The 6,715-nt window shown below is 35.8% G+C and overlaps 1 pseudogene; it reads left to right on the top strand.

Moving 5' to 3' along the window:
- The first annotated feature begins 1,598 nt into the window (after positions 1–1,598).
- Positions 1,599–1,699, top strand: LOC117801641 (annotated as a pseudogene).
- Positions 1,700–6,715: the final 5,016 nt, after the last annotated feature.

Genomic DNA, 6,715 nt, shown 5'->3' with positions numbered 1-6,715 from the left:
TAGTCCAGAAATAGATACATATTTATGTAGTAATCTGATTTTTTCAAGACATCAAAGCAATTAAAAGAGGGAATGCAAAGGTTTATTTACGAATGGTACTGGAACAATTGGATGTCCATACGGAAAGAAATGAATCTTCACTCTTACTTCAAGCCGTAAACAAAAATTAATTCACAGTGGATCACAGACATAAAAAGAAAACACTATTAGAAGAAAATGTAGGTTAATATTTTTCTAATTAGTGGTTGTGGTGGATGGTATGATGTGTCCTCCCAAAATTCATATATTAAAATTTAACACCCAATGTGATGGTTTTTGGAGGTGGGGCCTTGGGGAGATGATTAGGTCGTGAAGATGGAGCCATCATAAATGGGATTAGTAGATTTCTAAGGGGCTGAAGAGACCAGAATTCTCCCCTTCTGTTGTTTGAGAACATAGCCAAGAAACAGCTGCCTGTGAAAAGGCAGCAGACACTGAATCTTCCAGCACCTTGATCTTGTACTTCTCAACCTCTAGAACTTGGAGAAATGTCTCCGTTGTTTATGAGTCACCCAGTCTCTGGTATTTTGTTAGAGCAACCTGAACTAACTAAGACAATAGTAGGCCAATATTTCTTTGATAAGATGCAGAAAATAATAACCATAAAAATTGATATATTAGACTGTTCATCAAAAGACAAAATTAAGTAAATGAGGAAGCATGTCACCAAGATGAAAATATTTGTAAAACATGTCTGACAAAGCATTCAAATCATTATTACATAAAGAATTTCATACTCAATAAGAAAAAGACAAAAAATTGGTGAAGTAGTTCAATGAATGCTTTATAAAGGTACATAGATGAATGGTCAGTGAACATAATAAAGAGTGCTCAAGATTTTTAGCCTTCAGAGTAATGCATTTACAAGCACATTGAGATAATACTATACACCCACTAGCATGGCCAAAATTAAAAATATTATCAACCCCAAATATCGGTGAAGATTGGAACCACTGAACTCTCCTACATTGCTGGTAGGGATATTAAATGTTAAAACTGCTTTGGGAAAAGGTTTTGTGCTTAAAATTAAAAGTTACCCAGAAGATATACAAATTTATATGTAAGAAAGACTCGTTAAGAATGATTGTAGCAGCTTCATTCGTCATAGCCTTGAACTGGAAGCAACTCATTATCAACAAGAAAATGAATAATCTCATTTTGGTATAGTTGTACAGAGGAGGACTACTCAGCAGGACAAATGAATGAACTACTGCTACCCGCAACAACATGAATGAGTCTCACAGACATGATGCTGAGCAAAAGAACCAAAATAACAGAATACGTCTTGCATGATTTCATTAGGAAGTTCTAGACCAAAACCAATGAAAGGTTAAAAAAAATGATTGCCTCTGTGAAGTTAAGACTGATGAGAACGAGGCTTGAGAGAACGTTGTGTGGAGATGGAAATGTTCTATCATCGGGGAAGTGTGAGTCACATAGGTGTTTCTATATGGCATAATTGCACATTTGGGGCTTATGCATCTTTTTTCATGGTCATTTTTAATAACGATAGCTGCATGGAGTAAAAAAAATACTTCTCATTTTATAAAAGTATATCCATGCTCGCTTCAGTAGCACACATACTAAAATTGGAATGATGTAGAGAAGATTAACATGGCCCCTTTGCAAGGATGACATGAATAAAAGTATATTCTTCTTTGCTTGGTTTCAACTTTTCCTTGCAAAAATATTTGAACAAATTTCAGCTTTTGAGATTTTTGCCTTAACTCTTAAATAATGCTGGAAATATTGTGAGAATATTTAAGAGTTCCTCATTGCCTAAGAACCAAAACTTATCTAATATTTCTGACAATTCAGTCCATATGCATGTTACTCACATATAGATATATAGATCTATAATCTATGATTAATGTGCGTGTTACTCACATATAGATATATAGACCAGAGACGGACGGCTGGCCTTCCTTCCTTCCTTCCTTCCTTCCTTCCTTCCTTCCTTCCTTCCCTCCTTCCTTCCTTCTAGAGAGAGAGGGAGAGCACAAATGGGGAGAGGGAGAGAGAGAATCCCTAGCAGGCTTCATGCTCAGTGCAGAGCTCAATGCGTGGTTCTATCTCACAACCCTGAGATCATGACCTGGGCTGAAATCAAGAGTCAGATGTTTAAACGACTGAGCTACCCAGGTGCCCCAGAGATTGGGGTCTTTCTTAAGCAAATGGAAATAGTCACCTGACTGTGAATTTACCTTTTACACGTTTAAAACAATTGTCGAGGATAAATATAAAAAAGAGGAAATGCAGGTAGCATCAAAGAATAAAAACTGGGGTGCCTGGGTGGCTCAGTCGTTAAGCATCTGCCTTAGGCCCAGGGCGTGATCCCGGGGTCCTGGGATCGAGTCCCACATCGGGCTCCTCCGCTGGGAGCCTGCTTCTTCCTCTCCCACTCCCCCTGCTTGTGTTCCTTCTCTCGCTGGCTGCCTCTCTCTCTGTCAAATAAATAAAAATAAAAATCTTTAAAAAAAAAAGAATAAAAACTGTAAGTGTGGTAAATTACAACTGTACAGACTAAAATGTTTCTAAACAACTAAGGTTTTTTTTTAAATATTATTTAATGGCCTTAAAGAGTCTATTTTTAGATCCATTTTAATAGAACTACTCAGAGATATATTTTCAAAGCTAGAAATTGACTTAGAAAGGAGGCAGAATTACATATTATTTATTTAAAGTCAAATTCCTTAATTTTAGTGATTCTCCCAAGTGTTGATATTGTTTAATCTTTTATATTGGAAAATTCTTCTCTTGTTATTTTGTATTTGGATTTGATTGTTACTGCCTTTTACAAAGCATCACATAAACATTGTCATATAATTGCACAATAAAAATGAGTGCAGGAATTCCATTTGTTTAATATTTTAAGAAAAAGTCAAAGTAAAGTGGTAGTCAATGTTCAGGAATCTTTTAAATCACTCTTCAACAGGGATAGCTGAAAAAATAGTTCATCAACTTTCCTGATAAGAAAAATTTTAAAAGTTGTACATTTATAAATGAACATGACTGAGGGGAAAGATACAATAACCAAAGACAAGATTCCTCTCCAAATCATCAGGAAACTTCAGCATTCTTCAGTTTATATCATCTACTGGGACCTATTGTCATTCTGAGCCTTGTCATAATAGGATGCATTTCAGGATTATTTGTATGTTCTCATGACAATATGATTTTTTGAAAGAATTTATTTATTTATTTATTTATTTATTTATTTATTTATTTATTTGACAGAGAGAGAGACACAGCACAAGCAGGAGGAGCAGCAGAGGGAGAGAGAGAAGCAGGCTAAGCCACCCAGGCACCCTGATAATATGATTATTGAAGCTAGTTCTAGAAGTGAGAGAAAGCCTTCAGTTTTACTTGCATTGATAAATAATATCAATCAATTCATTGACAATGCTCTTTGAAAGTATGATTTGCTAATATAAGTGTTATTTGATATCCTGAAGATTTTGGGCTTTCAACTTTGTTTAAGACTAGTTTGTGTGTAGTGAGGACAGGCTTTACTTAGCCATGACTCTTCCATGTCTGGATTCTCATAACCCTGTTTTTGTAAACCATATCTATTAAGCCCAAAATGGTATTTAGTTTGGTTGCATGGTGCTGTTGGAAAATGATTGAAATTTTATTCCTTTACATGTTTTTCTCATGAAAATATGATATGTCTTTATAGAGATAGTTACTTCAGCATGTGGTTTTCTCTGTGCATGTGTGGGTACGGAGCTGACACACACACACACCATACACGTGACTCCATACCTAATGGAAAATGTGGAATCCTGTTTTTCTACTTAGTATTTATTGTAAATGTTTTCCTGTGTAACTAAAGATGCTGTTTATATTATAGAAACATACCATAGTTTGCTTAATCACTCTTTCACTGTTGGACACTTCCTTGTGTTATACACAGTTCTTTAGGGAACATCTGTGTGCATACATTTATATCTTCATTTTGGATTATTTTTTTAGAATAGATTCCCAGCTGTGAAATTGCCAGGTCAAATGCTCTTCCAAACTGCTTTCCGAAAAGGCAGTTTTCTATCAGCAGAGATACTATGTATCTATGTAGCATACTATGTATGCTCGTCTCATTGTCCACTTGGCGGACTGACTTATAATCTCTGTTTTTGCGAGTTTAGATGGAATTTCATTGTTTTAGTGTGCATATCAGATGACTCATGAGGATGAAATTTAAAAACCTGTTGTTCATGCCTTTGTCTTTCAGGGTTTTAGGATTTTCTAAATGATTAACATGATCTCTTTTTTGTCTAAGGATTTATTCTTGCCTCTCATATTATAATAGTTTTTTTATGTGTAGGCATTTATTTTTAATTATGCTTCTGATTTTTAATTCAGAGAAGTAATTTTTTTAATGGAGTGAGGTGATATCCGTTGACATTGATTATTTTGGGCAAAGAACTCCATGGGCAAATGAAAACTTACACTGATATTACCTGAATAGGAGATCTCATTAGTAGCTTGATAATTAATCTGTGGCATATTGTTGGCTTTTATTTTTGGAATATCATTGCTTTAAAGCTACAGCTAAAGAAGGCAGATGGTTAACGAGTTTTCTCCTTCCCTGAAAATATCCAAGACTGGAACCAATATTATCAGTCTCTAATGGAGGTTGGCAATGTCAAGATGGTTTGTGGCCATGTCAAGATGTTGAGTCAGTACCCAGGTCATTGCTCATTAAAGATGATGCTCTTTGGACCAACAGAAGACCCAGCAACGGATCCTAACAATTTCTGATTCTCCCTCATATTCTTTCAAGATAGTGCAGGACATTTTGTTCTTTAGAAAACATTCAGGCCTCTTTTCTTAAGTTACAGCACTTACTATTTTTCTGTTTGTGTTATTAGTCTGTGCTTTTTTTTTTTTTAACCATTAATACATTGGGGAAAATAACATTTTTAATAAATCATTATGCCTTTGCTTTATTTATGTCTACATACTCTCCCATTAGTCATTCTACGTGTATGTTTTTGCATGTGAATGTATAGCTTTTTTCAAATATGGATTATTCTGTTTTGATAAATGATTAATCATTTTCTGCTCTCCACAGTCATTTCTTATTAAGTGTGTCATTTAATATTCACCAATCATTAATTTCTTCTTTTCCTTGCTCATACTTTTTGTTTCCTTGAGGTCTTCAGAATGTGATTCAGTCTCCATTCTATTATGATTTATAATTATCTGCTTCTCATATGATTTCCTCTGGTGCTTTGTGCCTTCCTTTATTTTCTTATTGCTTTTGGCTTTCTCTTGTTTTTGTTTTGTTTTGTTTTTAGAGTAGGCTCCATTCCCAGTGTGGAACCCAATGTGGGGCTTGAACTCACGACCCTGAGATCAAGATCTGAACCGAGATCAAGAGTCAGATGGGGGTGCCTGGGTGGCACAACGGTTAAGTGTCTGCCTTTGGCTCAGGACGTGATCCCGGCATTATGGGATCGAGCCCCACACCAGGCTCCTCCGCTATGAGCCTGCTTCTTCCTCTCCCACTCCCCCTGCTTGTGTTCCCTCTCTCTCTAGCTATCTCTATCTCTGTTGAATAAATAAATAAAATCTTAAAAAAAAAAAAAAGAGTCAGATGCTTAACTGACTGAGCCACCCAGGTGCCCCAGGTCTTCTCTGGTTTTAATTTCACTTCCTTTCACCCCATCTGACCCTGGGCCATTGTCCTATGAAATGGCCAGCCAGATGAAATAAGCATATGTTCTGTATGTATGCAGTGTGTTTTACTAAAGCCACAAATAGATATTATCTGACTCATACATATGAGATGGGCAGACACAGATTTCTTTGTGATTCAGTAATCATCTGTAAGCATATCAGGGGACATGTTTCTTCTTCATTAGTAAATTACTGTACCAAGTTCCATTCATTTTTCCCAAAAGAAGTCAGAGAGTTTTGGTACATTAACCCACCTAATCTAACAATTCAGGAAAAATCAATTCAGTGAGATAGAATTAAAAGATGTACTACCAAAATTGTGGTGTCTCTAAAGTGACATTTTTTGAACGGATTGGAAACCCTAATCTGCCGCTATTTTAGCTGGGGTTTCCTCGTTCCTTTTCAGGCCTTAAAAATTTCTGTAAAATGGAAATAACTACGCATTTAATTACAGTTCCAAAAATTTGCATTCTTGCATGAAGCTGACTTCTCTTGTCATGCTGTAGCCATAAGGGCTACATTGTCTACTGTTAATTTGCATTTTAATTGAGTTTTAAACATTTAACTAGAGGATAGTCCAATAGGAAATTCTATAACCATCTCAGTAATTGGTAGACAAGAGTTATTTTTTATTGCTATTTTAGCAGTAGGGAAATCTGCCCTACAGGGTTGGGGAAAGAACTGATAACCTTCAAAGCAGGCTTTGTACTTTGGGGCTGTCATGAGAAAAACAGAACAGAAGTTAGGAATGGAGACATTACAAGAGACAGATGGTGAGAGGTTATGATTTCTAGGATCACCCAAATCTTCTGAAATTTATGCCAGAATTTTTTTTCCAGTTAGGGCAGCATGTCTTGCTTATCTTGAGCTCCATGGACACATTTCAAGAAGTTCTACTGGACTTTGAATTTCTTATATTTCTTTGGGTCTTCTAGGAGATTCTGACACACATTGGATTTTGTCAGTATTTTTAGTAATTGACAAATTTTAACAT

The sequence above is a fragment of the Ailuropoda melanoleuca genome, chromosome 3 (genome assembly GCF_002007445.2).
Source record: "Ailuropoda melanoleuca isolate Jingjing chromosome 3, ASM200744v2, whole genome shotgun sequence".
Taxonomy (NCBI): Eukaryota; Metazoa; Chordata; class Mammalia; order Carnivora; family Ursidae; genus Ailuropoda; species Ailuropoda melanoleuca.
This window is presented reverse-complemented; position numbering and strand designations above follow the sequence as displayed.